Source organism: Mirounga leonina, unplaced genomic scaffold, assembly GCF_011800145.1.
Source record: "Mirounga leonina isolate KUSES-001 unplaced genomic scaffold, KU_Mleo_1.0 Mir_96, whole genome shotgun sequence".
Classification (NCBI taxonomy): domain Eukaryota; kingdom Metazoa; phylum Chordata; class Mammalia; order Carnivora; family Phocidae; genus Mirounga; species Mirounga leonina.
The window spans coordinates 505897-533398 of record NW_023270871.1 but is presented as its reverse complement, the minus strand read 5'-3'; the positions used below and the strand labels follow the sequence as shown (position 1 = coordinate 533398).

The 27502-nt window shown below is 45.9% G+C and overlaps 1 long non-coding RNA gene across 2 annotated transcripts; it reads right to left on the bottom strand.

The window, feature by feature from the left end:
* Positions 1–258: 258 nt before the first annotated feature.
* LOC118006338 lies at positions 259–16135 on the bottom strand. 2 transcript variants are annotated; one of them, XR_004678052.1, is made up of 4 exons: positions 15850–16135; positions 14611–14743; positions 954–1111; positions 259–807 (listed from the first exon to the last, which is right to left on the bottom strand). It is a non-coding gene; the product is annotated as an uncharacterized LOC118006338 (long non-coding RNA). The 2 variants fall into 2 exon arrangements; XR_004678051.1 differs by lacking the exon at positions 15850–16135 and adding an exon at positions 14871–15671.
* Between the last annotated feature and the right edge of the window lie 11367 nt (positions 16136–27502).

Sequence of the window (27502 nt, the reverse complement as noted above, 5' to 3'; positions counted from 1 at the left end):
ATCAAGGACCATTTGAAGGACTTCGTCTCTAATTAATATTTTTTTGCCTGTTTACCTTCCTGTTTTTTCTATCATTCAGTGCCTACCAGGTTCAATGGCTGCAATGTGCCTCAGATTGTGGCCCCTTGCTTTGCTCTCTAATTACCTCACATATTTAATCTTTGCCTCTCTTACTCTTTGAGAAAAAGAATTATTTCATATAGTTCTCTTGTAGTTCCTCAACTTCATTCAGCACTGGGAATATAATAGAGGCTCAGTTAATAATACTTATTTGAATCGAATTAGATGGAGTTAAGTGGATTTCTACATCTGATCAGATAGTTTTTTTTATTCAAACTATAATTTAATAATTTATAATTCAAACTTCATGACAGTCTTGGTGTGAGTGTTTTAAAAAATCAAATCTTTCATGCTCTCTGCTCAGAGAAAACCCATGGGTCCACGAGAAAGAATGGAGACTCTGGTGCCACAATGTGATTTTTGTTGTTGGCTATGACTTTGGAAATCAGGAATGTTCAGAAAATACACATTCCAGAATTCCAGGCCTACACATTCTGGCTCGGTTTCAGCATGTTGACTCTATAAATGGCTCCTTGACATACACACCGTTTTCAATTCTTTACACAATTGTCTTAGGGTGGAATTTTCTGTTCTCCTCCCGCCAGAATCCCAGTGTTGCTTCACCTCCCACTGTGGATGTACATGACGCTTTGTAAAACAGAGGGCTCTAGTATATCGTGAGCTTTGACCGTTTGGCTCCTCCAGGACTCCTTCTGGCCTTCTTCTCTGAGAGGGCAGGTGCATATGCTGACAGGGAGGAAAAGGAAGATGGAAGGTTTTAGTTTTTAAAAAGGAGAAAACGATTTTAGCTGTATAGTAACTACAAATATACATATGTGGGAGCTCCTGGGACAGACCCTGGGTTTCATTTCAAGGCAAATTGCAAGGCTTACCTCTACTTTATCCAAACAATCCTGAGGTTTTAAAGCCTGTCCAGGAGGCCGGGGACGAACTGATGACTTCATACTGAAATCATGCAAACCCATGAGCTCATGGGCTAGAAGATGAAACTGGAGGAGACAGCAGGACTTCGAAGGAAGTTGCAGGAAGTCTGTATAAGATCACAGCAATGCGGAGAGGTGAAAGTGGGGAAACCAGGCTGCTGGAATGTGGAGACTTTCTTGCAGGGACTTGTAGTGAAATGAAACTGCTTGGTTTCACTCAAGTGCCAGCAAGACTCTCAGAGAAACTGGACGAGCAGAACTGGAAAGCCAAGGGACACTTTGCTTTTTGCTCTCTCTGACCCCAGTGAGTGCCATCCTCAGGACAGGACGAGGTCACGGCGATCTAGCCCATCCTCTCTCTGTGTGCAGTCCCCGAGGCTGGTGTTGCATTACTCTCGCTCCCCTGGGCTGCACAGAGTCATCCACTTGTCAGCTCTTTGGTCTGAGACGGCAGGCCCCGGGGTGCCGCTGGACCTGGTCCGGGCTCCCAGAAGCCTGAGCTGGGGCGTGGGTGGGGTTGGGAGTGGCCCTGGGCTCCCATGACACCAGGAGCACAACGTCCAAGTCAGACAGACGGAGGGAGCAGAGGTGTTGGTTTGAAGGAAGAGTCAGACAAGGTGGAATGAGGCACAAGACCAAAGCTGAGAAAACCTTATCAACGGGAGCAGGTGCAATGTAGCCAAAGGGGCTTTTCCTGAGACACCAGAATCCTGGTCATGGAGGGGAGGCTGTTAAGTGCCCTGTATCCGTCAGTTGCACAGAACAGAACCCATCTAGTTGTTTTATGCAGAAAGGATTTATTTCAGGGACTTCCGTGACTTATAGAATTATTGAGAGGGCTAAAGAAGCAGACTCAAAATCAAGGTTTCATGGGATGCCTGGGTGGCTGAGTTGGCTAAGCGTCTGACTTCGGCTTGGGTCATTATCCCGGGGGCCTGGGATCGAGCCCCACATCGGCTCCCTGCTCAGCGGGGATCCTGCTTCTCCCTCTCCCACTCTCCCTGCTCATGTTCTCTCTCTGACAGATAAATAAAACAGTCTTTAAAAAAAATTAAGGTTTCAGGAACAATTCCCTAAGTGACATCACAGAAACAGGCCACCCAGGGAGCCGTGGTTTCTTCTGCATTTGGAGGCTGCCTTCTCAGTCAGGGAGCTAGCTCTGGAGTCCCCACCCACTGACAAGATGGGGAGCCTGCTGTGACTGGGGGGCCGTGGCCACCTCCAACCCTTGCTGGGCCCGCTGCAGTCGGCACTACCCAATGAATGCATGGCACCTGCTCTGACACTCAGGAGGCCGGTGACGGAGGGCTGGGGTCTCTGCTCCCACCACCACAGGACAGCAGTGCCCCCATGAGTGGCCTGCCCAGAGAAGCAGCAAAAACAACAGAAGTAGAGAAGCTTCATTTTCACTAGACCTAGCTCTAGCACATGCAAATGGAGGTTCACTCCCCATATATGTTAAATGCTAAAAGTTACAAATCAAATATGTTCTACAAATATGCTCTGTTGCATGCACCCTACAAATATGTTCTACCCTCCTACTTTGACAAATACACCCTTATTAACAATGTGGACATTCAGAGTCAAATTTAGATTCTTGAACTCCTCTGAAGAATGTGCCAGAACTTGGCAGTGTGGGAGAGCTAGCCCTTCCCCCCAGTCTCCTGCCACTATCAGCTTGTCCTACACGGCCAAGGGCTTTGTGCCCACGTGTGGATGCTCCAGCTCCCACGTCCAAGCTCTGCTCAGACAGCAAACCCCCCCTCTGCTGCCCATTAGTCACCCCTCGTGGAGCTTGCTTTGCTTAATGATTCTACTTTCAGCCTCCAGTCCCCTCTGTTCTCTTCCCTACCCACGGAGCTGATTTCAAGGGTTTGGGGGAAGTAAGAAATGCTTCTGCTTACAAGGAACTGAAAACCCGGGCGCCTGGGTGGCTCAGTTGGTTAAGCGACTGCCTTCAGCTCAGGTCATGATCCCAGGGTCCTGGGATCGAGTCCCACATTGAGCTCCCGGCTCAGCAGGGAGCCTGCTTCTCCCTCTGACCCTCTCCTCTCTCATGCTGTTTCTCTCTCGCTCGCTCTCCAATAAATAAATAAAATCTTTAAAAAAAAAAAAAAAAGGAACTGAAAACCCATTGGTCTCTAGTCTAGGAGACAGGAGAGCAAGGTAGGGAGTACATGGGCTTTGGCAGTATTAGATTGCATCTGGCAAGTTATCTAAGTTCTCAAAGCCTCAGTCCCTTCATCTCTGACATGGGACTAACAGGATGCTGTTTAAGAAAATGCATGGAGGGGCACCTGGGTGGCTCAGTCGTTAAGCGTCTGCCTTCGGCTCAGGTCATGATCCTGGGGTCCTGGGATCGAGTTCCGCATCGGGCTCCCTGCTCAGCAGGAAGCCTGCCTCTCCCTCTCCCACTCCCCCTGCTTGTGTTCCTGCTCTAGCTATCTCTCTCTCTGTCAAATAAATAAATAAAATCTTAAAAATAAATAAATAAATAAATAAATAAATAAATAAATAAATAAATAAAATTTAAAGAAAAAAGAAAAAAGAAAATGCATGGAAAGTGCTCACTCCAGCGCCCAGGCCAGTAGGAAATGCTCCAAAAGAGTTAGCCATTATTAGTGTTGTTGTGATTACAAACGAATTGGTAAGACTGACTATACGGAACAGTCAAATTATTAGGGTCTTCTTGGGTCTTGCACCAGATTTCAAATCAGATGGATTCTTACACTCTCCATTCAGTCTCTGCGCCCTGAGCCGGCCATGGGTACTGCTTGGACCAGGCTGGAGAACAGCAGCCTTCATCCTGCCAGTCTGCTGTGCCTGATGATGGCTGCCGGGGAACTGTGCTGGGGGGGAGCCCGCAGCCGAATCTGGGCACAACCCTGTGATTGATTAATGATGCCTGCCCCTGGTGTGGGAGGAGAGAGGGCGGTATGTGGGCCAGGTATTTGGCACTCTTGGCCTAGACCTCATTTCTGAGCAGTAGAAAAGAAAGCAGACTTGCAGAGAAACACTAGGATGGAGTCCCACTTCTCCCGGCCCCGGGCTCTGGGAGCAGGGGCCAGCCACTCGACCTGCCTGTGCTCAGATGCTTCATCTGTCTAATGAGGATAGCCAGGTTTTCCCTGCCTACCTTATAGAGTTATTTGTGAGAGTCAAATGAGATAATGCTTATAAAAATGCCATCAGTTGTGAGGTGTTGCCTAAATGCAACGTGTTTATTATCAGTGGGTGGTATTTGGCCAGTTTGTACTTGACAACGAGGAAGCGCCAAGTCAGGGATAGCCTTGGTCTGCCTCTGCCTGGATCATGTCGGCCTGTCTCTGCATCCTCCGTTAGTTTCCGAGGGCTGACCTGCTGGGAGGGAGCCTGGTAGGGCAGAAAGAACTTGTATTCCAAGCCAGGTGCCACCTCACTTATTGACTGCGTGCTTTAGGTCAAGTTCCGTAGCCTGTGTGAGCCTCACTTTCTTCATCTGTGACACGGAGATGGGATAAAGACAATGGGGACATTTGTTCTGACTGTCCCAGGGCAAAGACAAGATGCTGGTGAGATCCAAAGTGGTAACGATCCTTTATGGGGATCTGAGCCGTGTTCAGCCTCGTTCTTCTCACTTCTTTGCTGATGATTCGAACTGAGGTGGTTGAATGAAGATGAAGAATGAGGCAGCGCAAAATGGCAGAGTAACACAGGATCTACTTTTGCTCAGTTAAAAACCAGAGGAGTCATCCTTCTAGGTAGACTATTTCCTCACATTCTGCCGGGAGAGGGAAAAGGGCATTCAATCCTCTATCTTCAGAGCGTGGAGTAGACGCTCAGCTCGGCACCAGCGGCCGCCTGGGCTTTATCCTCAGGTCCCCAAGACTGCCCGGCCTGGAGAAAGGAGACATGAGGGGGTTGCTGAGTTCACTATCCCTTTCTCCTGGACAGTACACACGGCTTCATCTGTGAGGGCTGGGGCTTACCAGGAATGCAATAAAGAAGTGAGTTTCAGAGGGCTGGGCCCTTCCTTAGCCCCGTGTCCTGGCCACTCCTCAGTGATCTCAGCTGACCCGCTCTGGGCCCCATTCAGAAGGAAATCTGGAGACCTGAGTTGAACTTCACGTTTCTAAGCTATGACGAGCTCCTCTCCCCTCCCAGGACTTGCCCAGCTCCCCTCACCTAGCGGCACCAACACATTGGAAGTGCCCCAGTCACTATGGAGTTCTGTTTCTTCCTTCATGGAGGAGGGAACCGAGGTTACAGGCAAAGTGATGGGACTGAAGTCACACAGCCAACACCCCTGCCCCCCCGTCTATGGCTCCTTCATCCTCAGCCCTGCCTTCTGCTACTGATTCTTAGTAAAGAATGTATCAGATAGGGGCACCTGGGTGGCTCAGATGGTTAAGCGTCTGCCTTCAGCTCAGGTCATGATCCCAGGGTCCTGGGACCGAGCCCCACATTGGGCTCCCTGCTTGGCGGGGAGCCTGCTTCTCCCTCTCCCTCTACTGTTCCCCCTGCTTGTGCTCTCTCACTCTATCAAATAAATAAATAAAATCTTAAAAAAAAAAAAAGATATTTCCCCATTTAAAAAAAAAAAGAATGCGTCAGATATAGGGATCCCTCCGCATGAATGTGTTAGGAGAGTGCTAAACGCTAGTTCAAATGCTCACGTTTCCCCAGCGTGTGAGGCCAACTGTGGGGACCTGGGGCATTTGGCTGGAGGCCAAGAAAGAGCACTGGGTCACGCAGTCAGCCACCTGGCTGGTGGTTTGCTTCACCTACAGGGAAGGCTGACTTTCCATCCCGGAGTCCCATACATCAACTCTCCCACCATCCAGAGACAAGAGAGTCCTTGTGGGAAGCCAGGCGGTGGCCCAACCCTGACCTCACACGGGGCTGCCCTTTCTTGTTTCCCAATCCTTCCTTGCCCCAGCCTGTTTCGCTGAGGGCGAACAATGCTCGAGTCTGCAGGTGGGTGAGCTCATGGCCTGTTACAGGTGTTTCTTTTGTACAATGGCCAGGCCAGATGAAGGATGTGTGACCCTTAACAGTCCCCCTTCAAGCTCTTTACAGTTTACAATGTCCTAAGAGAAGGCTGATGGAAGCCCAGCAGCCAGCTTGTGTTTCCCTGGCACCGTGCCAGCCCCACGGATGCTTTAGAGATGACCCCTTATTGCTCATTGTGTGCGGGCTTACCTGCAGTGGTCCCTGCCCTGGAAAGCTCTGTATGCATTTGTAAAACCTAAATTACCAGTAAGAAGCCAAGTTTAATAAGGAAAAAGCACCAACCGAACTGGAAGGGGAGGGCAAAAGTTCCCATTAGGGTTATCAGATAAAACAAAAATGCAAGATGCCCAGTTAAATTTAAGTTTCAGATGAACCATGACTAAATTTTTAGTATCAGTATGACTGTGCAATATTTGGGACATCGTCCTACGAAAAATTGTTTGTTGTTCATCGGTATCTGAACAGGGTGTCCCCTGTCTTCTCTGACAACACAGAGAAATTGTGGAATTCCACAGTCAGGGTATCCTATGAAACACACCTTGACTCTTGACTGTTGAATGACATCTGGGACTCTTCCAGTCCTGACATTAGCAGATCTGCTTGATTTGTTACTGTTCACAAGCCCCGGGCCAGCGACTTGGGAAGTTCCACAGGAAGGCTGGCGCCTCGTCCCTGCCACTGGGAATGCCCTAGAGCGAAAGTGCCCAGCCAATGCATGGAAAATGCAAACGGACTTGAAGTCAGCACACTTGGACACAGACAGCCAAATTACAAAGAGCTTTCATATAGCTTTCTCATTTGATTCCTCAACATCCTTGAATAGGGTCAGGCACATGTCATCCCTTCTGCTGCAGATGAGAAAACCCTCGGGTACTATCAGCCACATCAGCTCAGGCTGTGGGCAGAGACCTAAGAGTCACCCTGGCTGTCAGGCTCTAAGACCAATTGCACTTTTCCTTTCTTTATTGGAAAATACTGCATTAGTGTTACAGTCAAATATATTTTTCCAAAAACCATTGCAATATTTCTTCTGTCTATAAATATAACATTCAAGTATTGTAGCAAACTTGGGACTACAGATAAGAAAGAAAGAAAATCAAGAAAGAAAGCTATTTCATAACTGGCTGATAACTATTGCTGACATGCAGGTGTATGGTCTTCCACTCCGTGTCCTCCTTATATATATTAATATATTATGTCTTAGTCACCTTGGGCCACTAAAACAAAATACCATAGACTGGGTGGCTTAAACAATAGACATTTATTTCTCACAGTTCTGAAGACTGGGAAGTCAAGATCAAGGTGTTTGCAAACTCAGTTTTTGATAGAGGCCCTCTTCCTGGTTGGCAGATGGAAGAGAGCCTTCTCCCCATGTCCTCACATAGTAGAGAAAGGAAGCTCTGGTGTCTCTTCTTATAAGGGGACTCATCCCATTATGGGGGCTTCACCTCATGACCTCATCGAAACCTAACCTCCTCTTAACACCATCCTATTAGGGGCTAAGGCATCAATATATGATTGCGGGTGGGGTACACACACGTTCAGTCCATAATATATTCCTCCTTTTAAATAAAAAGGCCATGTCATTTTATCCACATGCATGCACATGTGAGTGAGGTAAATATAAATGTGTAAATAGTAACATACATGAAGCTAATCCTATGTATATATGCATCAACATATCTCTATGTAATATGAACATAGATGATTTCGAAATGAGATAATTTGCTTTTGGCATTAACCAGGACTTAAGACTAAGCACAGAAAGAGGGTGGAAAGTACCAAATAAACTCCAGATGGAGAATAAAGAGTGGGCAGTGGGGGACACGGGGCGATGTTCTACCACTGTGAAGGGTGAGGCCAGTTGTCCTGCATAATGAACTGTTCCTAGTCAAGAATGAGGGCTTGGTGGGTGAAGAGGCTAGAGTTAATCTCTCTCTAACGCTTTCCCATTGAAATGGTGATTTACACTCACTACTACTCCCCAACAATTGGTTTCCCCTTTGGACACAGGCCCTGGTAAAACATAACCCAGAGCTGATGTTATTGTGATTTCAGTAGCACTTAGGACTCAGCTGTAACATGTCTGTAATCAATATATTCATAAATAACTCATGCTTATATATAATCTCAGGACAGCTGATTGTTTTAGGGTTTGGAAGCCTTTCTTTATTTGGAAAGGTCAATACTGTAAACCTGAAGCCTCTTTATCTTACATGGCAGCTAAAATGGCTGACTTTTTGCAGTCACCAGACACAGTGACTTAGGACAACACAGTCTGATGATGGCCTGGGGCCAGGATCAGAGGCGCATGTTGAGAGCAATGCTCCTCGGGTCTTGAGGCTAGGAGAGACCCATAACCAACATTTGGTTCACTGGTCTTGCTGCAGGGTCAGTCACATAAAATGGCCGTTTATCATGTTTTCCCATCATATGACGTACTAGTTCTCAGAGAAATTTCTCCCTCCCACAAAATGAACCTCAAAACACCCAGTCCCCCAAATAAGTGTGCTATTCAGATCTTTGCAACCCACTCTCTAGCACTGCAGCAGATCCTACAGAAAATGACAGGAGAGATCCAGGGCTGAAGATGATTCCCCATCTCATTCAAAGGATCCGTCTGACCCTCTGAGTCTCCGCTGGATGTCCTGCCTTAGTAAAAAACACAGGCATAAGCCACTCACATAACAGATGGCTGTGGAAATCTAGATCAATGCAGGCACTGTATTTGGTTATTTTTAGTTGTATGCATATATGTAAACACTAAATGCATAGTGTTCTTTGTCTTCAGAACAAACCTTTTATAAAGGGATCCTATTCAAATTCCTTATGCCTCTTGCTGGGCAAAGTCAGAGTCTTTCTTTTTCTTTTTCTTTTTTTTTTTTAAGATTTTATTTATTTGACAGAGAGATAGACAGTGAGAGAGGGAACACAAGCAGGTGGAGTGGGATAGGGAGAAGCAGGCTTCCCGCCGAGCAGGGAGCCCGATGCAGGGCTCGATCCCAGGAGCCTGGGATCATGACCTGAGCTGAAGGCAGACGCTTAACGACTGAGCCACCCAGGTGCCCCGCAAAGTCAGAGTCTTAAATGCATGAAATAGAATGAGAACCTACAAAAGAAGCATCTATCAAAATATAGTAGCATCTTATACTATCGTGATCTAACATGGTTTGTTCAATGTTAATCTTGCTTGGAAAAGAAAATGTTGGAAAGCTTTGTTTAAACCTACCAAAGAAGAAATCCAAACTAATACAAAACAAAAACCCCAAATGGCCAATTGTTTCAGACCCGAGATCTTGTTCTACTCCTTCATTTACAAGACTTTTTTTGCCTGGGACACAATTTCTAATTATTTCTAAGTTCCTAAGGAGAACAGAAGAGGTGCCCTCTCTAAGTATGAATTCCTAACATGGAAGGAAAAACACACCAGTGACTTCAACAACGGTAACTGTTTGGGGCCATGATTTTGGCCAATGGTAATGAGCACTGATAAACTGCATCGAATATTGAAATGCATCCAAAGCAGAATTTGAAATTAGAATTCACTAGTGCCAGGCGGGCTGATGAGGCACCAGGAAGGCCAATTACTCTGTTCTGCGATGTCCTCAGTTATTCTGAACGTGTGAGTGCCACCTAGTGGCAAACATTGACTTTACTTACAGGGCGGAGGAATTCTGCAGCTTCCCTTTGCCCAAAGTTTAGGAAAATAGCTCCATTCTCTGCTAGTGCTAACCTCAATTCCCTTCTCCCTTTTCTCTTTTATTGTATTCCCCCTTTAGTTCTGTTTTTTAATTAATGCAAAGTCATCCATTTACTTTCTTTAATATCAAAGAGTTCTCTTCACTTCTCCATGCTACCAGTCCAAAAGAGCCCAAGCACCTACCTGCAAACCCCCCTCCATATTCAAGATACTTCTACTCTATCCCTTTCAATTTCATAGCACGGGATGCAAAGGTTCCTTAAGAGAGAAGCCCTTGAAAGACAGCTTGGTATGGGCAACTGAAGAGCTGAGAACACTAGCACACCCATTACTTAAGGAATTAGTTAAGTAAACATTTCTATTACCATGACTTCCAAGGTTCAAAAAAACAATAATGCAGAGGATATAATGCTAACTGAAATAAGTCAGACAGAGACAAATTCCATATGCTTCCACTCATTTGTGGAATCTAAAAAACAAAACAGAAACAGACTCATAAATACAGAGAACAAACTGGTGGTTCCCAGAAGGGAGGGGTGGGGGATGGGAGAAACAGGTGATGGTGATTAAGAGGTACAAACTTCCAGTTATAAAATAAGTTAAGTCATGGAGATTAAAAGCACAGTGTAGAGAATATAGTCAATGCTATTGCAATAACATATACTGACAGATAGTAACTACACTTACTGGGGTGAGCACTGCATAATGTATAGAATTGTCAAATCACCATATTGTGCACCTGAAACTAATAAAACTTTGTATGTCAAGTATACTTCAATAATAAATTTTTTAAAAATTCTGATGATAGCAAGTGTGGTGCAAAAATATCTGGGAAAAAATTCTCAAAAAAATTTTTTTTTATATTTTCAGTTAAGGATGGATATATGTTATCTTTATGCTGTGGGGGAAAACAAATAAACCAACATATAATTGAGTCAATACAAAACAAATATAAGGATACAAAATGACAAAGCAATGGTGAAGAGAGATGGCATAGATCAAAATAAGAAATGCTCATCGTAAAAGATTTTGGAAGATTGTACTAATGTCCACTCCCTCTAGCAAGTTATGCCCCCAAAAGTGTTACCTAAACCAGCTTTCAAACTAACGTCCAATTCAGCATCATCCAGGTATCCAGGGGACCCTTGAAAAAGCACTCAGCCCAGACACTTTAAGATACCAGTCATGCCTGGGGCACCTGGGTGGCTCAGTTGGTTGAGTGACTGCCTTCAGCTCAGGTCATGATCCTGGAGTCCTGGGATGGAGTCCCACATCGGGCTCCCTGCTCGGTGGGGAGTCTGCTTCTCCCTCTGACCCACCCCCCTCTCATGCTCTCTCTCTCTCTCTCAAATAAATAAATAAAATCTTAAAAAAAAAAAAAATACCAGTCGTGCCTTATCAGGCATCAGCAACACCAGCCATATAATATCCATAATATCATCTTGCATTTCCAAGAGGTTTAACAGGACACGGGTATCCAGTTGTATTCTTTTGCTATTTTAGGAGGCAGGGACATGACTGTCTAATTTGTTCCTCTAACCTACTGCTCAGCACCAAGTGCCCAGCTTGTATGGTGGAATAAAAATTTGCCAAGTTGAATTGCCCTAAAAGAAGAAAGAAGAAAGCAGGTAAGGCGAGCCACGTGAAGATTTGGCGTCTTCTCTATGATGGAAAATGTTTAAAAAGAGAAGTGGGAACCGCTGGTTCATGAACTGGACCCATAAAGGAAAAGTCTACAAGAACTGACCTGAGTCTGGGGCACAGAATAGGGGGCTCTGGGATCAGGATTAGCCTTCAGGTGGGGGTGATGACTTCGAGGGTGACAGTTGGGACTCTTGCGTTCTGGTCTTGTTCTTTTCTTGTTCTGGGTGCTGGTTATACCGGTGTGTTCAATTTGTGAAAATTTATAGAGTCATGCGCTTACGTGTATTTTTCTATACACACATTAGGCAAGAAAAAAGTTTACATAATAGCAATCCTTTATAGGCAATCCAACTTCAGATAATGGAGCCTCTGAAGCAAATTGCCTGAAGCCGTGTTTACCCTTGAACACTAATTAATTAAGAGTCTGGGCTTCGGACCAAATGGCTCAGATTGGAATCCTGATTCCACCACTGACTAACTGGGAGATCTGGGTTGTAATGCGTAATACCTCTAAGATTCCATTTTCCCATCCATAAAGTGGGCAAATAATAATACAAACGTGACTGAGGTGTCGGGAAGACTCCTCAAAATTGCTCGTGCCCAGGATGTGGCACATCGTCCACTTCCAAGGAACGACTCTAGCCCTCTTAGAATTACTACAGTGCATACAAAGCTCAGCTGTCAAACAGAGGTGTGCCGGAAATTCACCTTTCTTTCTGCTTTTATACTTGGCCTTTTTTTTTTTTTTTAAAGTCCTGCTTTTTTTTTTTTTTTTTTTAAGTCTGCTTCCTTTGGGTAGCAGAAAATCTCTGTCATTTCAGATTTCCTACTCTCACCCCTGGGATTGTATCTACATTTCAGCTTAGCCTATACGTTGCTCTGTACCGAGTCTGCCTACTACTTCTCACTCCCATGAGATCTTGGGTGGCCAGCCACAGAGATTTTAACTGCCAGTCTCCTTAGCTCCCCTCAGCTACTCCTGTGTTCCTCTGGGGAACATGGCCTGACCACGCCGCTCCAGCTCCTTACTAGGGTGAGGGTGCTCTGTGAGGCCGTTTTAAGCTGTCTGTCTGAATGTGTGCACACCCTCTACTCTGGGATCATACTGACCCGCCAGCGCTGTATCTGAGAAAGTGGTTTGTCTCCGCCTCAGCCAATGGAAGGATCAGGACAGAGGGAGGCCTGCATTACTTAGCAGAACGACTATAACACAGAGACTCTTGAAAACCGGAGAGAAGTTTATGTCTATTGTACGTAATTATCCGGGTATGTCTGGGCTGGTGGACAACCTGCTTCATGAGGTCATTCAGGGAACCAGGTTCCTTCCGTTTTATTTTTCCACCATCCCTTAAAGTATTTCTTCTTCTTTATGGTCAAAGTCAGACTGAGGCACATTCATGTTCCAGGTCACAGGTAGGAGAAGAGAGAATAAGTCCAGGCAAATCGTTCCCTTAAGTAGGTGAAGCCGAAGTTACTCAAAACCTTACCACTCGTGATCTTTCGATGAGAGCTTATCACATGACCACATCACCTGACTTATCCAAGCATTCCTTTCAGCAATGTTCAGCACTCTCCCTCTGGTAAACACCAGCTTCTTCATCATTCCGAATGGTGTTTATTTTCCATTTCAGTTAGTGTCCATAGGGAACTTTCTCTTTGCCCACTCCTTAACTGGCTTTGAGAGTGAAAGGACAATGGAAACTATGGAAGTAGAATCAATAGGACTTGACAACTGATTATAGTTGATGACGATTTTAGATTCCACATATAAGTGAGATCGTGCAGTATTTACCTTTCTGTGTCTGACTTATTTCACTTGGGTTATATCCCCCATATTTGTCCATGTTGCAAAATGGCAGGATTTCCTTCTTTTTAAAGACTGAATAATATTCCATTGTATATATATGCACTGTATTTTCTTTATCCTTTCGTCCATTGATGGACATTCAGGTTGTTTCCACATTTTGGCTATTATGAATAATGCTGCAATGAACTAAAATAGTCAAACTCATAGAAGCAGAGAATAGAATGGTGGTTGCCAGGGGCTGGGGGGAGAGGAAATGGGGAGATACTGGTCAAAGAGTACAAAGTTTCAATTATGAAAGATGAATAAGTTCTGGAGATACTAACAGATAGCAGCGTGACTTTAGTTAAAAATACTGTATTGTATACTTAAATTTGCTGAGAGGATAGATCTTAAGTATTCTCATCACACACATACACACAGAAGAAAGACAATGATAACGATGTAGACTGATGGATATGTTAATTAGATTGACTATGGTGATCTTTTCACAATGTCTATTTATATCAAAACATCAAATTGTACACCTTAAATATGTATAATTTTTACATATCAATTATATCTCAATAAAGCCAGGAAAAAAAGTTGGTAAAATAGAAAGAGGAATTGAAGCTTTTTTTTTTTTTTAATGTGAAGCCTAGGGTGATATGAGCTGATACGGGAAATACTAGAAAAGGAACAAATTTAATGAGAATTTAAAAATTACAGTGAAAATAATAACAATATCCACCTTATGTACATACTGAGAACTTTGACTGTATTACTTCATTCAATCTTCAAAGCACTTATTCTTGTTTTAATTTGGAGATGAAGAACCGGGGCACGGTGAGGTAAAACAAATAGCCTAAGGTCATGCTGCGTAGCTCAAGCAGCAGATCAGTGTGTAGAACCATGTCTGTTTTGGTAAAGACAGGTCCTTCTTTTTCTACCTTACCTTGAGAGCTACCTAACGAAACTGAATAGCAGTCACTTCCTTCCGAGGCCCGTGAATTCACCAAGACTTTTCTCACCCAAGGCTCTTTGCTTTTGCAATTTTCCTTGCTTGGAACAGACTCCTCCTTTCTGTCACCTCTTCAGAGAAGTCCACCCTGACTCCCAACCTATGTGAAAAATCCACCCCCACCGCCTGCACATTGTTCTTTCTGAGCATGGAGCAGACTGGTCATTCCTGTATAGTTTATTGATTTGTATTTATCTGCTGAAGAGGGATCCTGGTGTAAGGTTTACGGGTACTAGAGCCAGACCGCCTGGATTTAAGCCCTTCCCAGCTGTGCGATCCTGAGCAGGTTCCTCTAATGTCCGGGTGCCTCAGTTTCCTCATCTGTAAAATGGGGGATAGTAATATTCCCTACCTCGTGGGACTGTGAGGAGGGTTAAACGTGTTAATATGTGTAAGGTGCCTAGAACAGTGGCCTGCACACAGCAGGGACTCTGTGCGTGTTAAATAAATAAAAGAAATAGCATACCTTTCGTCCACCATGCTGCAAAGTCCACGAAGATGGTGGCCACGTCTTCTCTCTCGCTACAGTGGCTAGCACAATGCCAGACCACGCCATCATCGCTGTTTCTGTTGCTTTACATCTAGTGAGCATTCAGTATCTGTTGAATGAATAAATATGTAAATGAACAGCTGAATGATGTTCTCCGTGGGGGAGGGGAGGAGCAGAATAACCTGGTGACCAAAACCAGCACATAGCAAGAGCACGAGTTTCCAGAAAATACTGACCAGTAGAAGTCCCCGACTCAGTGGGGAGTTGAACTCGGAACCTGTGTCTGCCGTCTGTGGGAACCAGATCATCCACGACGGAGTGCGGGAGCCGCCTGGACCACTCCCTAGAATTGTCCTCCTCTTACTTCCCAGCGGACAGACACTGCAGTCACCGACGCTGCGAGTGCTGCTAGGTCTCGGGCAGCCCCGGAAATGGGAAGGAGCCTCTGGGTGGGACCCAGGCGCACTCTCCCACCCACTGATTAGGCGTCTTGCTTGCTGACCCCGCCACCCTGGTAACAGCTGCTTCCCTGGCTAGCCTGAGCTCTGGCCTGGTCACAACATGGGGCTGTTCTGACTCTCTCTGAAGGGGACTTTTCCAGACCCCAAACTATGGCAGTTCTGTGGGCTGTCCCTTTCAGAGGCGACCGAGGCTCTTAAATCATGTGAAAAGCACCTCCAAGTGGGTGGGGACTCAGTCAGGCAGCCAGCTGCTCTATTAGTTCTTGTCCAACCCGGGTCTCCAAGGCGCCAGCAGAAGCCCAGTAAAATAGACCTCGATGGCCTGGCTACTTTCCAGAGCCTGGTCTGCGCCCTCCTCCTCCACAGCCTTTGTGGAGCCCTGACCGGTCCCTGCGGCCTCCTCCGGGCTGCCCCGCAAAATCTCCCGTCTGCTGAGTCCCACTTGTTTTTCGGTCTCTGTTTGCTGAATGGCCGCAGGGTTTCCCCTTTCCTGTTCCAGACCAGCTGGAAGCCTTGTTGTTAACAGTTTGTTTGCAAGCTCATGGTGGTCTATGAACTGGTCTGAAATTTCCAGGAGACATTCTGTCGGTCTCTCCTCAGGGAATTATCCTCTCCTCGGGTAATTCTTGCTCTGCCCTCTCTCTGTCCCTCCTTCAGCCCACACACTGCACACCTCGAAAACACTCCCCTCCTCCAGAGTTTCTGACGACAGAAAACACTTCCACCCCTAAAAATGTGAAACAGGGGAAGTCACCTTCCATGAGGCTCTTGAAGGATAGTCTTGGGGAAAATTCCAGGTCAGCTGTTTGGAAGCTGTTTGCAGTTGGTCTACTCATTAAGAGAATTTCTGGCCCCACTTAGTTGTGAGAAGCAAGCCATTAGCTGAGGAGCAGGGAAGAGAGTGACCATGACCAAGACTTGCTTTGGCACAAATGTCTCCAGCGGAGTCTATTCCTGTCCACAAGGCCTGGCAGTCACTCCGAACTCTTCCCCGGACGCCACCCCAGAGCCAGGCAGCACGCATCTCCTTCTCAGCAGCGTAGCGTCCATTTCCCACAGCAGGCCCGTCCTGAGGAACAAGGAGACAGACGTGGCGTGCTGACTCTTCGGTGGGTCTTGGCTGGAAGCATGTGTGGTTATACCCTCACTTTCAGCCGAGGCCCATATAAGTTATCAACATGTCCTTACATTTTCTTAAGGCCAATGGGATGAAACAAACCTTAAACTGCTAATAGCTTTTTGACTTGGAAGGGAACTCAGAAATGATCCAGTTCACTGGTGTTTAGGGTTTTTTTAGCCACAGCAAAACCCCTTCCAGTGAGATCTTACTGAGAAGCCCATGACCTGCGTGTGGAGTAGAGAAGAGCTCAGACCCCACAGACTCCCCTCCTTATCCTCTTGGCAGTTCCTGAGGCGCTCACTCTGAATGCCTTGGATTCTCTGGAACCTACCTTGAAAGTAATTTATTACCATGGAGCAAAATGTGGCCCAGAGAACCCAACCAACGTGCCCAATATAGAAGTTACTTGGAGGCCTGAACACAACTAAAATCCAAGTCTGTTGAAGCCAGATTTATGCATTTACAAACGTTCTGCCATGTAACATATTATCCACATTTGTGTTTAACTTAGCCCTATCATGAAATGGCTCATCCCATTTCTTTTCTCATTAATTTTAGTACTTTCTATTGTGTATTAGTTTTCTAGGGCTACCATAAAAAAGCTCCACACACTGGGTGTCCTAAACAAGAGAAATTAATTTTGTCACAGTCCTGGTGGTTGGAAGTCCAAGATTGAGGTGTCTGCAGGCTTAGTTCCTTCTGAGGCCTCCCTCCTTGTCTTGTAGATGGCTCTTTTCCCCCTGTGTCTTCCCACGATCTTCTCTCTGTGCACGTCTGTGTCCGAATTTCCTCTTCTTACAAGGACACCAGTCATATTGAATTAGGGTCCACCTAGTGATCTCATTTTAACTTAATTACCTCTTTAAAGACCCTATCTCCAAATACAGTCACATTCTGAGGCACTGGGGTTTAGGACTTAAACATATGAATAATTGGTAGTGGAGGGGGACACAGTTTAGCCCATAACAGTTGGCCAACCTTCACCCTTGAGTGGTTTGCTCAAACAGAGCATATGGAAGCTATAGTCCCTGATTTCTTGTACATTTAAAAACATTTTTCCATAGCCTTATTTTTAGGTCACTTTCTTTTCTCTTAAAACCTGGAAGACATTGCTCTACTGACTTCTAGCTTTGCAAATCATTATGGAGAAAGTCCGAGGTAAGTGGAATTTCTTTTTCTAGTTCCAGGGGGCAGATACACGACGGAGGCCATTTTGGACCGGCCCTGGACAAACAACAGGATGACTTCTGCCTCACGAGGGTGACCCCCAAGGAATGTCAGCTGAACCCAGCACAATCTGCTACCCCCGAACCTTGAGCAGATAAATAGTTGTTATTGTAAGCCACTATGCTGGGGGACCACAGTGCGCTCCCCAGCAAGTGATGTCCGGCACACAGAACCAGCACAAATTCTCCCTGGACCACAGTGCAGTTTAGGACCCAAGGTTATGTGAGTGGGTGACTAGTTTAGAATTCGTTTCTCTCAGGCCAACAGGTACCTGCCTCATGATGCCGTGTGGAAATGCCTGCCTCATCTGCAGACTGCTGCCTACGAATGTAGTTGTCTGAGCGCATCCTCTCTCAACTTCCTGTAGGGGCCAAACTTGGCTGTGCTGATTCTGGTGTTCACCATCTCTCTGGGGGCCCCCCAGCATTCCTGTTTGGATTTTGTGGACTTGGCAGCCTTTCTCCAGATAGGGCACCTGGGATCAGGTGGGATGACAGATAGTGCCTAGTTTTAGCACGGATGGAGTTGCTGTTTCTTGATTTTGTGTGTGTGTGTGTGTGTAGGGGGCGGGGTTTTTTATAGGAGGAGGCAGGTACATAGTCACTCTACCATTTACAAGTATTAGAATAATACAAATTTAAAAACGAACATGGGGGACTAACTCAGGATTGTCAACTTTTTATTTTATCACCTAAGAGTATTTTCGAAAGAGCAGGTTATTCTTTTACTATCAGCATCCGTTCACCAAAGAAAGTCATCACAGCACCTAACTAATTGCAAAGCACAAAAACTCAGAGAAAAGGATCATCCTCCTTAAGAGAGAATTAGTGTGTGATGTACCTCCTTATGTTTATGGAAAATATTAATTTTTGGAGATGCAGAAAAACTGCAGCTTAAAAACAGATTTTACACGACTTTCCTTGAAGTGGCCGATTTTCCTTAAAGTGAGCCTCCAGAATGTAAAGGAGCATGCATCTTCCTGCGGAGGTGAAAGTTCATCTCCCTCCCTCTCTGGGCAAAGTATTAAGACCTTCAAGTCATGACAATTACTTAAGGGCTGCATCAGGTTTCATGCTTCCTTATCTTGAAATAGTAAACCTTATTAGTCCCCCAGATCCAACCATTTCTGAGTTGAGCCTTGGTTGGCCCTTCTGATAAACTGTTGTTTATATGGGGGCAGCCAGCAGAGTTGGGGGGAGTTTGGAAGGTAAGGTAAGGACTTTGAGGCAGAATGAAGTCCACCAGTACCCCGCTGATGTTGCTGTCCCCCATCTGCCTGCCCCAACTAAGGGGCTGCTGGGGCTCAGGGCACAGGCCTCCAGAGTCTCAAAGCTTCCGCTCTGGATCCAGGCATCAGAGATCTGCGGGGGTGGCGTCATGTCCCCCTCTTGTACTTTGTAGCCCCCGAGTAAGAAGTGAATGGGTCATTGCAGGGCCCTGTGCACAGATGCTGACTGCTACCTTGTCCCAGGCGGGCTCTGCCTCACGGAAGGCTGCCCTACAGCTCTGGCAAGGGATCCGGTCAGGACGCACAGAGCTCCCAGAGGGTGGACACCGATAAGAGTGCAATTAAGGGTACTTTTTCTTCCTTTCAGAGAAAGGGAATGAAAAGTCATTTAGAAACCCAAGGAGAAGGTCTGGGAGGGGCTGCTTGAAGAATGGCTGGGGATGCCCCAGGACGCCTCTGTGCCTTTCACGGGAGCCCTGGGGAGCCCATTGTATCCAGCCTGTGATGGGATCCCCAGTCCCCCACCCCCAAAGTCCAGAGAAAGGCAAGTCCTGCTCTCCTGGGTGGGCCTTATGGCTGCCCCTCTACTCAATGGCCCACCAGGAAGGCACACATGGGCTGCAAACGAAGTCTGTATCTGTGAACACGAAAGTGAACCCTCCTATGGGGGAATGGGCCGCTCTCTGGCGTGCCTCCAAGAAGCCCAGCGTGGGCTCAGCGTGGGCTCAGCGGTCTTCTTGCTGCTGTGTCTCCTTGTTTCTGGCTCCATTCACCTGCCACCAATTTCCCCCACTTGAAATCAGACCCTGAGGAGATTGTTGTCAATTCCCGCAGGCCCGGTGCTTACAACGGAAACAGAAGAGTGGGCTTTGAAGGCTTGGCTTCAATTTCAGCCCTGCCTCTTGCTAACTGCGTAATGACAGGCAAGCTGGGAAAGCTCCTTGAATATCAGGTTTCCTCAACTAAAGAAGGCAGCAGATGCTAGTACCCGGCTCCTTCCCTGCGAGGAGGCGTGGCCCAAATGAGTCAACACACCTAAGGAATCACAATTAGTAATGGGGGTAACTGGGGTGCTGGTGGTCCCTCCTTCCCTCTCGCCTGACCTCACGTTAATTACCAGGTAGAGGACACCAGTGACAGGTCTTTCCTGCTGGTCTCAGCCTCCAGATCATGCTGCTCCCGTCTAAGAACACCCCGGGGGCATGCGCCTGGGTCCCTACTACTGCAGGGGCCTCCACAGACCTTCCCCCAGGCAAGCAGAACCAGTGTTGATGCTGGAAGGTACTTGTGGTTCTCATTATGATCTCAAGATGCACCTCACAGCAATCATCAGGGAAATTTAAAAAGACAAAGTTTATTATTCACAAATCCTGGACAATGCACAGCATGTCCAGGGCCCCACAGTGAGATTTCAGGGAGAGACAGAGAGAGAGAGATAGACAAAGAGAGGGTCGAGGCCTAGGTTCTGCCTTTATTGAGGTCGAGGGTGGGATGCCTAGGGTTTCAGTCTTCCTTGGCAAATTTAAAATATAAGAGTGGAATCAGGGCACTAGCCAGGAAAAGCTGGGTCATTCAAGCGGTCAGTTATCTAGGACCCAAGGGCTTTCTTTCTTTCTTTCTTTCTTTCTTTCTTTCTTTCTTTCTCTCTCTCTCTCTCTCTCTCTCTTTCTTTCTTTCTTTCTTTCTTTCTTCTTTCTTTTAAGATGTTATTTATTTATTTGAGACAGCATGGCGGGGGAGGGATTGGGGGTGGGAAGGGAGAAGGACAAGCAGACTCCCGCTGAGCAGGGAGCCCGATGCGGGGCTCAATCCCAGGACCCCAGGATCATGACCTAAGCCGATGGCAGATGCTCAACCGACTGAGCCACCCAGGCACCACTCCCCACAATGAGGGCTTTCTAAAAGGTGAACCTCATGGTTGGGAGGCCTGCCTGTCATCTGGTTGTGTGGCTAGCAGGATGTTTATTCAAGATGGAGGCCTTCGAAATGAGGCCTCAGCAGTGCAAAGCTTCATGCCAGGCCTTTGCCCCACACCTGACTCCGAGGAGCTGACACAGCAGATTGCCCAGCTTAGGGTGGTGGCCATTTGATAGATAGGAGGCTAGAGACATGGTGCTTCAGCGTTGTCTTCCCTGATGGTCTCCAGGCAGCCAGTTGGCTCAACAGGATGTTCTAATGATCGCATTCTGGATGGTTCTACTGTCAAAGAGAAGTGAGGGGGACAAAGTGAAGGAAATCCGTGCTTCCTGACAGGTTAAAAGAATAAAATGTCCTCAGACCTAATTCATGCAAAGGATTTATCAATAGTCCAGAGCTGAAAATGATCATGAAATAAACTTTCTTTCTTTTTTTTTTTTAAAAGATTTTATTTATTTATTTGAGAGAGAGAATGAGATAGAGCATGAAAGGGGGGAAGGTCAGAGGGAGAAGCAGACTCCCTGCTGAGCAGGGAGCCTGATGCGGGACTCGATCCCGGGACTCCGGGATCATGACCTGAGCTGAAGGCAGTTGCCCAACCAAATGAGCCACCCAAGCGCCCCAAAATAAACTTTCTTTTAAAAAGACCTTTCATTAAGAGAAGAAACACATGCTCGTTGTGAAAGTGAAAAGAATGTGTAGAAAAGCATAAAGAAGAAAACAGCATCACCAAAGCATCATCACCCAGAGATAAGACACAGTTAACATCTTGGTGTATTTCTTTCAGTTTATTTTCTATTGAAAAGAAATCTTAAAAGCATTATTGAGAACTCTTAAGTTTCTGCTAAATTTATATAAATTATATAACTATTACCTGACACATATTTTCCTTTATCTTAAAGAGGTCTTTTATTGGTGGCAAAAGTATTTCATTGAATGAATATATGAATTTATGCATGAATTTACAAATGCCCTTACTATTGGACAGTAAATGGATTCCTATTTTTTTTTGCTATTATAAATAATGAGAAAAAAAAATCTAAGTATTCAGTTCTCTGTTTATAGCTCTGATAATTTCTATACAATAAATTCCTAGAAGTGATATTACTAAGTCTCCTTCACATTTCCTCAATTTCTCTGGGTAGCTCAGTGATTCTATCACCTTACTCTCCTGTCAAACTCAGTTTCTTAAAACAAAACTTTGATAATAGCCAAAAATAGTACTGGCATAATAATAATAAAAAAAAGAAATCTTGCCATTTGCAACGACGTGGATGGAACTAGAGGGTATTAGGCTAAGCGAAAAAAGTCAATCAGAGAAAGACAAGTATCATATGATCTCACTGATATGAGGAATTTGAGAAACAAGACAGAGGACCATAGCGGAAGGGAGGATAAAATGAAACAAGATGAAACCAGAGAGGGAGACAAACCGTAAGAGACTCTTAATCTCAGGAAACAAACTCAGGGTTGCTGGAGTGGAGGGGGGTGGGAGGGGTGGGGTGGCTGGGTGATGGACACTGGGGAGGGTATGTGCTATGATGAGCGCTCTGAATTGTGTAAGACTGATGAATCACAGACCTGTACCCCTGAAACAAATAATATATTATACATTAAAAAAAAAAAAAGAAGATAGCATGAAGGGAAAAATGAGGGGAGGAATCGGAGGGGGAGATGAACCATGAGAGACTATGGACTCTGAGAAACAAACTGAGGGTTCTAGAGGGGAGGGGGGAGGGGGATGGGTTAGCCTGGTGATGGGTATTAGAGAGGGCACGTACTGCATGGAGCACTGGGTGTTATACACAAACAATGAATCCTGGAACACTAAAAACAAAACAAATCATACACCAGTGGGAGAGTAACTTTGTAAGCTATTTTGGAAAGTAATTTAAAAAGATGCCTTAGTAATCTAAAAACAAACAAAAAATAGTACCGGCATAATTCTCCTCCAATAGGTAATATAATCAAAATCCAGAACAATTTTCACAGGCTGGAACAGTAACTCAGATGTCAAATGAAAATCCTTGGGATAAAACCTGGCATTCAAGTCACCAGACAGAGTGGCTGGAGTACAAGAGGGACGGTTGTGCAACGTCGGTTGCACAACGACGGTTAGCAACGGTTGTGACAAGTAATGTGAATCCAAGAAAGCTTACCATTTTCGGTCGTAGTAATAGAAGTATGGAGTCCCGAACTGGAGGCTGATGGCCTCTGCTCTGTGTGGCCAGACCCAGCCTCGGCACTTGAGTCCACACTGGGAAGGGAACTGTCACAAGTGGTCCATGTTCAGAGGAGTGATCAGAATAAGGGAACAGGAACCTGTGTTCTCTTGCTTCTCTGTGTTGGCACTCAGCAGCCACGTCTTTACATGACACATGTCCCCTGTCCAGGGCTGACGGATCCAGGGGTGGTGCTCAGAGTCCCTATAGGAGGATGACACTTGGAACTGAGAGACACAGAAAGGAGAGTCGCCGATCTGAGTTGTGTGAACGGCACGGACCCCAGCCCTCATTTCCCAGCAGCTGCTTCCTAAACCACGGATGTTTCATTCTTCCCTTGACCCTGCGGGCCATCTCAGGTAACGCTGACCAGAGCCGGTTCTGTAACTTGCCACAGAAAAGAGCAAGCCCTAACCAATACAATATGAGAAATGTTAAAACAACGACGGTGTTTTTTTCCGGAGGACAAAAGACTCCGAGCGAACGTGAGAGCTGTAGGCAAATATTTAACGTCTAGTCATGGAGCAGCCCCATCAGACTTGTTCCACGAGGCCTCAAGGGGCGGAAGTGGAAGATGGGAAGAGTTGCTCTGGGGGTCAGTTTTCCCGGAGTGCAAATGTCCGCTCGTTTTTGCACGACCACGTGAAAGGGCAGTTGTAGAAGGATTCCAGCACTGGACACTATTACTACTTTTAGAGCGTCGCTCTGATCTGGACAACCCACCTTGCTCATCCCCTTCCCCTTGTTCAAAGCCATCCAGGGCTCTTGGAAGGCAGCTCCTGGATTTTCGTGCCCCCTAGTGGACAAGGACGAGAACTTAACATACTCTCCAAAGCGGTGCTCCTTCTAGGCTTCCAGGAAACGTAAAAGAAGCAGCAAAATATGAAGAATAAATAAAATAAATAAGAAAACGATGTCATGAATTTTGGAGCAGTTCACACTCCCTGCTTCATGTTTGATTCTCTTAGTAGTGTAGTGTCCGGGAAGTTTATAAAATTGCTGGCCTCCCCCCATTCGCCTCTAAGTGTCTCCACTGTATCCTCTTACATACGTACCCTTTCCAATCAAATGGATTTGTCCCCAAGAGCAGATCCGAACTGCATCTGATGAAAGGACAGTCCTACACCAGCTCCACATCCCACATGGTGCTCATGGTAAAAAAAGGATAGGGCCACCTACTAGACAAGGACTCTCAGGCTTATGTAGCCTACCTTCTCAGTTCCTGTTCTTGGGTAATAACCTCATTGTTAAGATGACACATCGCAGAACCTAAATGACATAATCTGAATCCCCTACTGACATTGTCTAAGAATCTGGAGAATTTCATATTCTACCTCCCACTGGATGGGGCTTCTGGAACAGAAGGCTTTTAATAGAACAGATTTCTGTGACAATACCTTATTCTTCAGGTTTACAAAGGCCACCCTTCCATTGGTCAGTCTCTGGGGCATTCTGAGAGGACTCTGGGTTTTTCTGAATGGGGCATCATTAAAAACAAACAAACAAACAAACAAACAAAAAAACCTCTACAACCTCATTTAGAGCATCTTGAAGAAATACAAAATGAACCCAAGGTCAGTGGTTTACTTTACTAATGCCTCAGCAGCCTAGGATCTGCAAACACTTTCCAAAACTCCAGGAAGGAAGATTGAGTCTGGTGGGAACCCTGCTGACTACAGAGTTATTCCCTGAATTTAACCAACCAATGGGGGGCGGGGCTATAAATGGGCCTCTTGTCTTCAGCAGTTGCCTGCTAGCAGGTTGATGGATTATCCACGGTGTTCCTCTACTGCCCAGGAACTGGTAACTGACCGAGTGAGAAACTCAGTCACTTAGAAAAGAACGAGTCTGCGTGTGATGTGGGGTAAACGGGAACCGTTTCAAAGCTATAAACTAAATAATTACAAGTGCAAGGGTAAAGTTGTCATGCAGGGGTCGTGTATGTATTTGGGGAAATTCACTGAAGTGGCTCACGTGCCTATAATTATGCCAGATTCACAGTAGTATCTCAAAAATATTTGTAGAGTGAATAAAGGGAGAGAGGTGGAAATTGGGGTGGGGAGAAGAGGCAGGGATCACAGACTTTGAGACTTCTTAAAGGACAACTAGCCCAGTAGATTCCAGAGTGTTCTGTGAACCCAGAGAGTTTTAAAGAGGTGTTCAAATGTTTCATTCCAATTTCATTTTTAAAATATATTTAACTTGTGATTAAAAGTGCTATGAAAATGCATACTCAAAATGCATGAGCTTATGCTACCTGGTTAGCTGGTTTTGGGGGTCTGTTTTGTCTTTGATGACCTTAGATTAAAACCTGCTCTGCCCCAATTCTAAGGACTACCCTGAGTAGATTAGGCAATTACTGAAAACAAACAAAACAAGGCAAAGGAGAGAGAGAGAGAGAGAGAGAGACAGAAAGAAAGAAAGAAAGAAAGAAAGAAAGAAAGAAAGAAAGAAAGAAAGAAAGGGAAGGAAGGAAGGAAGGAAGGAAGGAAGGAAGGAAGGAAGAAAGAAAGAAAAAGAAAGAAAGGAAGAAAGAAAGGAAGAAAGAAAGAAAGAAAGAAAAGAAAGGAAGGAAGGAAGGAAGGAAGAAAGAAAAAGAAAGGAAGGAAGAAAGAAAGAAAGAAAGAAAGAAAATGACTAGGATTTGCAAACACTTCCATGTATCAATCACGATCTTTGTGATACAGTGCAACCAAAATAAATACACAGATAGCCTTGTTTGACTACTTTGTATTAATCCAATATGCATTTGAAATTGTTTATGTACATGAATTTATACTGTATTTTTACATCTGTTTTTTATAAGAGTTCTGAGGGCAAAATCGTGTGTTGCTAACAAATAATTATAAAAGCCCCCGGCAACCCCCTCATTTTTACAGAAGAGGAAACTGAGTCACAGGGTAGGGATGAACCCCATTGGTCACTCACTACTATGAGTAGCCAAGCCAGCACTTGAACCTAAGCTCTACTTCTTCATGCAAATCATCCTGATTTTTTTTTTTTTCCTATTAAATGTAGTTGAGTTTTGTATCCATCCTCTTGCTGGCAAATGAACTCCATTGTCTAACATGAATTTTCTTGCACTGGGGGCGGGAAAAATGTTACCAAACAGCCTAGAGTGTGTTTTGGAATTTAGCTGTAGAAGCTCAAAGGACAATGATTATGAGCACAAAGCCACTGACCCATGGCCAAGTTGGGAAAGAGGTTTACAGCTGCAGGGAAACCGGGGCTATTGTCTGGTCTCAGAGCCCCTGCGGAGGGAAAGTTTCACCAGCGGATGTACTGAGAGCTTTTTATATGTCCCCAGCTGAGTCCTGTCAGTTGGGCTTTGTTGGCACTCTCTGGCAGGGTGATGGGAAGGACCCCCACCCCCAGCCCCCTCTTTCCTTCCTTCAGAGTCACCCCAAGGGTAAGATCACAGAGGCTGAGAGAAGAGGGGTTCTCCAGCTCACAGAGGCAGCTGTGGGCCAGACAGGGCTGGGGAGCAGATGGCTGGCCTTTCTCAGCATCACATTGGGCCTTGACAGATGATCACATGGCCTTTCAGGAATGGGGTAAATGGCGGCTGCCTGTGGGAGTCTCATCAAGTCCCAAACGGGCTACCGTGGTTTCTATAGCAACAGAATCCGTGTTTCTAATGGAAGGTAGCAGCAAGTTGGCCTTTCCTTTGCGTTCTACCCTATTCATTCTGCAGATTGTTACTGGAGCCAGGCCACCCTGTCTGCTCCTTTCCTTTTCTCCTTAACCCTCCCAAACCCCTGAAACCCCACTGCTTTGCCCTCCAGGTCCCGAATCACATCTGGCTCTCACCTTTTCATTCCACTCCAGTCCTTCCTCTGCTCTCAGGTGACTCACTGCACTCACCTCCTGCTGATCTTACCAGCTCCAGCTGATCCCATCTGCGCGTCACCGGCCACGATCCTAAGTCGTCACCATGCGCAATGCCCATGCACAGGCAGAAGGAGCCCACGGATCCTTACGAGGATGAAGAAAAGAGCCAACTTGCAAGCGACAGACAAATGTGACTGCAACAGGGTCATCCTGCCCGTCCCCTGCTCAGAACACAGTATCTGTCCACACCTCCCTGGCTGGGGCTAGTGTCTCTCATAACTGGGCCCCGATCTTTCCAGCCGTCTGTCTCACTAGATCCGCGACTTCTCTGCCCCTCAACAAATGTTATCGGGACAAATCTTGCTATTGGCCATCATGGTGTCCTGGCTTCCAACTCTTGTGTTCTGTTAGGGAAACCAGGAGGTCGTTAGACTTATGTGGTTCTAATGCCTCAGCAGCCTAGGTCAGCAAACCCAAACCTAAGCCTGTAAATGCCTCACGGTTAAGACATGGAAACCTAAGGCCAACCAATCATAAGAGACAACGAGGCTTTCCCACGGAAGGCGCCTCTTAAGCGATAGCCTATCAGGAGTTGCCCTTGCTTTGCTTCCAGCGTCTTCTCTATAAAAACCTCGCTCCAGTTGGTGGAGCCCTTCTAACCACTTACGGTTTGGCACAGCCTGATAGGAATCGATGTTCGTTCAAATAAACTTAAAAATTTTAACATGTCCCTGTTTACCTTTTAACAGTTCCTTCAGCATGGAAGGTTTTCCTCCCTCTATCTGCTTGTCAAAATTCTTCAGCACGCTCAAGTTCATGGAATCCTCACCTCTTCCAAAGAGCTTGTGCCCAGACAGAGTCC